The sequence below is a fragment of the Phocoena sinus genome, chromosome 19 (assembly GCF_008692025.1).
Source record: "Phocoena sinus isolate mPhoSin1 chromosome 19, mPhoSin1.pri, whole genome shotgun sequence".
Taxonomy (NCBI): Eukaryota; Metazoa; Chordata; class Mammalia; order Artiodactyla; family Phocoenidae; genus Phocoena; species Phocoena sinus.
The window spans coordinates 37,266,577-37,276,178 of record NC_045781.1 but is presented as its reverse complement, the minus strand read 5'-3'; the positions used below and the strand labels follow the sequence as shown (position 1 = coordinate 37,276,178).

At 38.1% G+C, this 9,602-nt stretch overlaps 1 pseudogene; it reads left to right on the top strand.

The window, feature by feature from the left end:
* Positions 1-1,416: 1,416 nt before the first annotated feature.
* On the top strand, positions 1,417-6,699 carry LOC116744741 (annotated as a pseudogene).
* The last annotated feature ends 2,903 nt before the right edge of the window (positions 6,700-9,602 follow it).

Below are 9,602 nucleotides of genomic sequence, written 5' to 3'. Positions count from 1 at the left end.
CAAAAAGACAACCCTCAGAATGGGAGAAAATATTTGCAAACGAATCAACAGACAAAGGATTAATCTCCAAAATATATAAACAGCACATGCAGCTCAATATTAAAAAAACAAACAAACCAATCAAAAAATGGGCAGAAGACCTAGATAGGCATTTCTCCAAAGAAGACATACAGATGGCCAAGAGGCACATGAAAAGCTGCTCAACATCATTAATTATTAGAGAAATGCAAATGAACACTACAATGAGGTATCACCTCACCCCGGTTAGAATGGGCATCATCAGAAAATCTACAAACCACAAATGCTGGAGAGGGTGTGGAGAAAAGGTAACCCTCCTACACAGTTGGTGGGAATGTAAATTGATACAGCTACTCTGGAGAACATTATGGAGGGTTTTTAAAAAACTAAAAATAGAACTGTCATATGACCCAGCAATCCCACGACTGGGCATATACACAGAGAAAACCACAATTCAAAAAGACACATGCACCCCAATGTTCATTGCAGCACTATTTTCAATAACCAGGTCATGGAAGCAACCTAAATGCCCATCAAAAGACAAATGGATAAAGAAGATGTGCTACATATATAAAATGAAATATTACTCAGCCATAAAAGGGACGAAATTGGTCATTTGCAGAGACGTGGATGTACCTAGAGACTGTCCTACAGAGTGAACTAAGTCAGAGAAAAACACATATCGTATATTAACGCATATATGTGGAATCTAGAAAAATGGTACAGATGAACCAGTTTTCAAGGCAGAAATAGAGACACTGATGTAGAGAACAAAAGTATGGACAGAAATGGGGGAAAGTGGGGTGCGGCTTGGTGGTGGTGGGATGAATGGGGAGATTGGAATTGGCATACATACATTATAATATGTATAAAATAGATAACTAATAAGAGCCTGCTCTATAAAAATATTAAGAAAGTAATTCATTAGCTCCAAATTTTAAAAAATAAATATAATAAAATTAATTAGTATTTAAAAGAAGTTTCACATATAATGAGCTAGATGGATTGAAACAACAGGAAGTTTTAAATTTGTATTGAGAATAACACCTCCTTATAATCTGTCTGTTCTTTACACAATATGGGGTATTTTAGTTCTATGATAATTCCTAAGTATTCTGTGATGTAGGCAGGTCAGAGATTTTGATCTCAGGTAAATGACAATTCAGAGACCATAGATAACTTTTCAGAGCGAATTAATCAGCTGGGATTAAGGTCTTCCTTTCCCAATTAATTTTTTTTTCTGTATACTACATGGTATTACATATGCCTATCTTGAAGAACAATGCCTATACTCAGAAAGCCCAGAGCTGTCCAGTACTGAATGCTTATGTAATATTTATAGATAGCAAAGATCTGATCCATGTATACTGTGTTCTGGGTTTGTTCAGTCTAACCGGTATGCCAGTAGTGCTCACCTTTCATTGTTCAAGGTTCAATGATTTGGAAATGACTTCTCTTAAAGCAGGTATCATCATACTGTCCTGGATACTCTATCATTTGGGTATACTGCTGTTAGGCCCACAACTAGTAGACTTTAAATGTCTGGGACTGAAGGCCTATTCACGTAGACTTTGGATAATATTTCCTAGATAGTAACTGTTGTCTCATTCTCTTCTGTATGGTACTTTCTTTGTTTATAGTTATGGGCTTTCCTAAATTGGAAAGATTCCGTAAAAAGAGTGCTTAGTTTGTTTTCAGTGGTTTTAATGTCAACCACATTCCTCTCTAGTACTTGTGTTTTCGTAACATCAGGGGAAATTAAAATGTGATCTTTTTACACAAGAAAATATTGTTGCATTTGGCAGCAGCAATATTATATGAAAAGGTGAGATTTAGAGAGCCTGCAACTTTTTGCTCTGTGACCTTAAGATGAGTCTTATAATCTCTGTCTGTGAAGTATGACTAGTAATTACCTATCTCACCTGATTATTGTGGGTGTGTAAGAAGGCAGTGTATATGAAAGTGATGAAGATAGTTATGTTATGCTCATTACTATCTTAAAGTTACTAATTCCTACTGAGTATATTTCTCTATTCTTCTATCTCCAGCTAGTTATTTGTATGCAAAAATGAATGTTTTATTCCTAAGAATAAAAAGATCTTAAAAGTACCTGAAAGTCTAGAAAATTGAGCCAGAAATAATTTAAGAAATGGAGACTTTTTAATCAATACCTTCAACTTTTACAAGACACACACACACACACACACACACACACACACACACTCACCATTGCAATTTTGTCACATTCTTCTCTTTAATTTGGTTTGTATTCCTAAGTGTGCAGTGTGAAATCTGCAGAAGGTTTGATCATTCTAACTACAGAATTGTACAAACACAATGCCATTCAGATGAAAGAAAGAAAGGGACAGAAAAGAGAAATAGCATTATTTAGATCTGTTCTGTGCCATTTAGTAATTCAAAGAAAGCCAAAAGAAATCTGTACCATAGGCATTTCCCTGTTACTTTAGAAGTAGAGACTGTGGAAGCTTATCAAGCTTAAGTAAGCAGACAAAGAGCACGCAGCTATTAAATTGTGGTTTCAGAATTCAAAGTAACTCTCATCAGAGTGAATTCCAACCTTTTTATTTGCATGATGCATGATAAATCCTACTAACATTTTCTAACTTATTTAGCTTTTACCCACAGGCAGAGGCATTATCGAGTGTTAAATATGAAATGTGCAAAGTAATCCTTCTCCAGCTACTCCCCTTTCTTTTATGTCCTCCACAGGTCTCCAATTTCTTGCTTCCCTTTCTTTGAAAGCCCACTGATCTTGGCTTTCTTGATTAAAAGCCATTAACTTTTCTCTTGGTGATAATCTGAGCTGCAATTTGGTGGTACCTCCACTCCTGCCTGTGACCCATAGGATCTCCATATCCCTACTGGCCATTCTGACCACTTACTGACCATTGGGCCTCAGTAAGGAAAATCAGCCTAATTTCACCATGTAGTCATCTTTTGATTGTAGAAATCAGTGAACATATCAGACTTTTGTCCAGAACAAAGGGTTATTGTGGCAACTAAGTCCTTTATACTGAGTTGTAGATGGCTCCCTCTTGAGGGTTAACATCTGCTTTTTAAAAAAGGCTTTTTAAACAAGGTTCTACTGTATAGCACAGGGAACCATATTTAATATCCTGTAATAAGCCATAATGGAAAAGAATATGAAAAAGAAAATATATATGAATATGTATGTGTGTATATGTGTATATATATATATCTGAATCATATATGTATGTGTGTGTGTTTATGTATATCTGAATCACTTTTCCATATACCAGAAACTAACACAACATTGTAAATCAACTCTACTTAAAAAAAAAAAAAAAAAAAAAGCGTTTTAAATCCTTGCCTGGGACATCGGGTTATCTTTACAACCATTTTATACTATTAGATTTCTATTTTAATGTTGGATGGACTGGATAGTTACTACGGATTCTTATCGTTTGCAAGGTAGAGAGGCCTTATAGGTGTAACCCATTATCTCCCAGTCCACATTAGCCTGCAGGAGGCTCGACTGACTTTATTACAACTACACTTCAGATGGAAGGAGTAAAGACAATGAAAGGAAAAGGAAAGTACAATAAGCTGATTAACAGTGTATGTCTCTGCAGAGGGGGCTAAAGAAGAATCAGTTATGGGGACAGATTTTCATGACTGGCCCAAATTTAGGAAATAATCACCAGTCCTCCCTCTCATTAGACAAATAAAACTACAGAAACTCAAATGCCTTCTTAAATCACATAACATTGCTGGAAGGGGCGACTCCTTCCTCCCCCTTCCCTCAGCCTTTTTTCTTTTCCATTCCCCTCCCCCTCCCTTCCCTGTCCCCGATGACCAGATCCTGAGGAGGCAGCTGCAGTGGCAAATGCTGAGTTCTCGGTGAAGGTATTTCATTTCTCCCATCCCCTTCCCTTCCCACCCCATCCATTAATATTATTCTTTTGAAGATTCTTCATTGTCAAGCTGCCAAAGTGAAGAGTGAGATTGCAGAAGGCGGTACTTCTCGTTTCAGTGCTTCTTCTGGCGGAGGAGGAAGCCGGGGTGCACCTCAGCACTATCTCAAGACTGCTGGCAACAGTGAGTTCCTGGGGAAATCCCCAGGGCAAAAACACGCAGAAATGGATTCCTGCAGGAAACACTAGACGAGGTGACAACTCCGTAGCAAACAACTATGCAAATGAAAAAGAACGACATGATGCAATCTTCAGGAAAGTAAGAGGCATACGAAGTAAGCTTACTCCTGAGAAGTTTGACAAGCTTTGCCTTGAGCTCCTCATTGTGGTTGTAGAGTCTAAACTCATCCTTAAAGGCATCATACTGCTGATTGTGGACAAAGCCCTAGAAGAGCCAAAGTATAGCTCACTGTATGCTCAGCTATGTCTGCGATTGGCAGAAGATGAACCAAACTTCGATGGCCCAGCAGCAGAGGGTCAACCAGGACAGAAGCAAAGCACAACATTCAGACGCCTCTGAATTTCCAAATTACAAGATGAATTTGAAAACCGAACCAGAAATGTTGATATCTATGATAAGCGTGAAAATCCCCTCCTCCCCGATGAGAAGGAACAGAGAGCCATTGCTAAGATCAAGATGTTGGGGAACATCAGATTCGTTGGAGAACTTGGAAAGCTTGATCTTACTTATGAATCTATCCTTCCAAAACACTTTTGGAAAAAAAGAAGAGACTCCAACTCAAAGATATGGAAGAGGATTTGGAGTGCCTCTGTCAGATAATGAGGACAGTGGAACCTAGATTAGACCAAGAAAGAGCCAAGTCCTTAATGGATCAGTACTTTGCCCAAATGTGCTCCTTGATGTTAAGTAAGGAATTGCTGATGAGGATTCGTTTCCTGCTGCAGCATACCACAGAGTTGAAAGAACACCATTGGGTTCCTCGCAAGGCTTTTCTTGACAATGGACCAAAGATGATCAATCAAATCCATCAAGATGCGGTAAAAGATCTAGGAGTGTTTGTTCCTGCCCCTATGGCTCAAGGGATGAGAAGTGACTTCTTTCTGAAGGAACCGTTCATGCCACCCAGGATGACAATGGATAGGGACCCACTTGGAGGACTTGCTGATATGTTTGGACAAATGCCAGGTAGCAGAATTGGTACTGGTCCGGGAGTTATCCAGGATAGATTTTCACCCACTATGGGGTGTCATCGTTCAAATCAACTCTTCAGTGGCCATGGGGGACACATCATACCTCCCACACAATCACAGTTGGGGGAGATGGGAGGCAAGTTTATGAAAAGCCAGGGGCTAAGCCAGCTCTACCATAACCAGAGTAAGGGAATTTTATCCCAGCTGCAAGGACAGTTGAAGGATATGCCACCTCAGTTTCCTAAGAAAGGACACCTTAATGCAGATGAGATTAGCCTGAGGCCTGCTCAGTCTTTCCTAATGAATAAAAATCAAGTTCCAAAGCTTCAGCCCCAGAAAACTATGATTCCTTCTAGTGCACAACCACCACACACTCAAACACCACCTCTGAGACAGACACCTCAGCTTGGTCTCAAAACTAATCCACCACTTATTCAGGAAAAGCCTGCCGAGACCAGTAAAAAGCCACCACCATCAAAGGAAGAACTGCTTAAACTAACCAAAACTGTTGTAGCCAAGTATCTGAATAGTGGAAATGCAAACGAAGCTATCAATGGTGTAAGAGAGATGAGGGCTTCTAAACACTTTCTCCCTGAGATATTAAGCAAAGTAATCATCCTGTCACTAGATAGAAGCGATAAAGATAAAGAAAAAGCAAGTTCTTTGATCAGTTTACTCAAACAGGAAGGGATGGCCACAAGTGACAACTTCATGCAGTCTTTCCTGAGTGTATTGGACCAGTGCCTCAAACTGGAGATTGATATCCCCTTGGTGAAATCATATTTAGCACAGTTTGAAGCTCATGCTATCATTTCGGAGCTGGTGAGCATTTCAGAACTAGCTCAACCACTGGAAAGTGGCACCCATTTTCCTCTCTTCTTAGTTTGTCTTCAGAAATTAGCTAAATTATAAGATTGAGAGTGGTTAACAGAGCTTTTCCAACAAAGCAAGGTTAATATGCAGAAAATGCTCCCAGAAATTGATCAGAATAAGGACCACATGTTGGAGATCTTGGGAGGAAACAGACTGAGTTTCTTATTCCTACTCCTCAAATTGGAGAAGGCACTGTTAAAGCAAATAAAGTTGGATCATCCCCTCAAACCATATATAAGTGGATTAAAGATAACATCTCTCCCAAACTTCATGTAGGTAAAGGATTTGTGAACATCTTAGTGACTAGCTTCTTACAGTACATTTCTAGTGAAGTAAACCCACCCAGTGATGAAAGAGATTCTTCCTCTGCTCCTTCCAAAGAACAGAGCAGGAAAAACAACTGCTTCTTTCCTTCAAGCCAGTAATGCAGAAATTCCTTCATGATCACATTGATCTACAAGTCAGTGCCCTCTGTGCTCTTCAAGTGCACTGCTACAATAGCAACTTCCCAAAAGGCATGTTACTTTGCTTTTTTGTTCACTTCTATGACATGGAAATTATTGAAGAAGGTTTCTTGGCTTGGAAAGAAGATATAGCCCAAGAGTTCCCAGGGAAAGGCAAGGCTTTGTTCCAGGTGAATCAGTGACTAACCTGGCTAGAAAGTGCTGAAGAAGAAGAATCAGAGGAAGAAGCTAATTAAAAGAATCAGCCAAAGCCTTAAATTGTGCAAAACATACCATTACTATGACGTAACTGCATTTGACCTAACCACTGTGAAAATTCATTCTGCTGTAATGTTTGCACAATATTTAAAGCAGAAGCGTGTCAGTTAGGATTTCCTTCTGCATACGTTTTTTTTGCAGTGTAATATCTTAATCATAGTCTACCATCAAATATTTTAGGAGTATCTTTAATGTTTAGATAGTATATTAGCAGCATGCAATAATTACATCATAAGTTCTCAAGCAGAGGCAGTCTATTGCAGGGACCTTCTTTGCTGCCAGTTATCATAGGTTGTTTTAAGTTAGAAAACTGAATAGCAACACTGAGTACTGTAGAAATGCACTTTGCTTAGTAATACTTGGGTTGTTGCAATATTTACTTATCCATTTGGTTGTTACAGAAAAATTCTTAACTGTAATTGATGATTGCGTAATAGTATATTGCCAGTATTTCTACCTCTAGTAATGGGTTTTATGTGCTAGATTTTAATATCCTTGAGCCTGAGCAAGTGCACAAGTCTTTTTAAAAGAAACATGGTTTACTTGCACAAAACTGATAAATTTTGAGAGATTGTAAGTGCCCTTGAAGTGGTCTTTGTGAGTGTGAAACTAATGGTGAGAATTTGAATTGGTCCCTTGTATTATAGTATTGAAATTAAGTCTACTTAATTTATCAAGTCATGTTCATGCTCTGATTTTATATACTTGTATCTATCAATAAACATTGTGATACTTGAAAAAAAAATTGATGGAAGGGGAAATACTAAACTCTAGAAGTTATGGTTTACAGATGTGCAATATTACTACCTAGACACATTCACCAAGCAGTCTCATGTGGGCCTTAATTAAAGCTTAATTCTGCATTTCTTCTAGTAATTATATGTGCAGGCTGCTGTTAAATGAAGAATACTCTTTATTTTCCTGGACCTCTTAAGAATATTACAATCCAAGGTTGGGACTACAAATTAATACTAAGAGGTTTAATTACTAGAGCATATGCTATGACATTTATATGAAATAATAGACTGAGCATAACAAAATTTTTAAAAGTAGCACTATCATATGCCAGACACCCTCCTCAATCTACTGTCTGCCTTAATCCTCACAAAATTAGATTTAGTCGTACTGCTATGACTGTTACCAAAAGCCAGACCCTATATAGAACTTACGATGTATTAGCCATTGTTCTAAGTATAGACACACACACACACACACACACACACACACACACAAACGTGCATGAATGTATGAAGTTAATTCTTATAATCACTCTATGAGATAGGCATTTTTATCCCTGTTATATAGATGAGGAAATAAAGGGTCAGAGGCACTAAATAATGATTATTCAATAGGTATTAATTAAATGTCTCCTCTTGTTGGATATTATGTAAGCACAGAGGATATAAGGATTAATATGAAGGAAGTGTTCCTGGAGCCTTCAGTCTAGTGAGGAATACAGATTTTAAACTGATAGCACCAAGAGTCATTACTCATTAGCATAGAATTTCTATAATGAAGAATTTTATAAGAGAGTATATGATATAGAGGTAAAATCTGATCTCCAGAAAGGGAAGCTTTTCTCTAAGCCATAATAGCAGATTAGAACAGCTTCCCAGGGAAAGGCGGAGGGAGGAGAGTGAAAACAGTAAGGGTTTGAACTGCACTGTCCAATGAAGGACATGAAAAACGGCTAGTGTAAATTTAGGTGTGCTGTAAGTCCAGTATACACAAAAACTTCTACATGTTATTATAAAAATAAAAAGAAAATAAAATACCTTGTTCATACCTCCATTTTTATATAGACTACTTCTCAAATGTTAATGTTTTATATATATTGGGTTAAATAAAAAATTACTATCAAAATTAACTTCACCTGTCTAATTTACATTTTTAGTGCGGCTACTAGAAAATTTGTAATTACACGTCAGACTTGCTTTGTGGTTCATACTATGTATCTATTGGGCAGGATGACGTAGGGTTTCAGACCAAAACAAATGCCAGAAGCTTGGAGGACTCATTGGTGAGAAGCAGACCTGTGAGGCTGCAGTAGGTTAACTATGATGTGGCAAAATCTGAGGCTGGAGATAGAGGCAGGTTAAGGGCACACACCTAGGACTTTGGTGTCAGACACTAGGGTATTCTTGCTTCTTCATTCAACCAACAGCCAGGGTTCTCATCACTCTGAAAGCTCTGGGATACACAGATCCATGTTCCTGGAGTTTACATTCTTCAAATGAGCTGCTCAGAAAGAATGTACCAAAAACTGAAAATGAGAAAAATGATTCATCTCTGCCAATTCCCTGAATGAGCAAGATTTTTGGCCCAGGATGTGGCACTGGGAAAATAATATAGTTTACTTTCTTACTGGTTACCCTACCCTCTCTCTTCTTTTTACTACCCTTCCTCTGTGGTTAACCATGTTCTCTTTTTTCCTGTTTTTCTTTTTCCTAGTGGCAGTCTCCCATTAAGAAGATCCGTGGGGGTCCACTCTCATACCTCTTGTGCTAAACCCTACCGCTTTCTGAAGGAGCTAATCCTATCTCCGTGCAATGTATATATTGTTCTAGGGCTTATTACATTCTTCTTTGAGTTTTAGTTGTATTCCCCCCCACCCCGGGATAAAGCAAGGTAATTTACTGAAGCAGAAGTGATACTAAATGACTGTTACAGTTACTGCCGTAACTAACTGAATAAATAAAAAGAGAAAAGGAAACACCAAAGAAATACAATCAAAATTTTTTGTAACATGTATAATATTGGTCATCTTGTATTTATAAGCACCAAAATCTATTTTAAAAGAGAGTGTGTGCACATGGCGTGTGCATGCATGTGTGTGTGTATGAGACCCTCATCGTGTGTGTGTCTGTCTGTGTAAGACCAT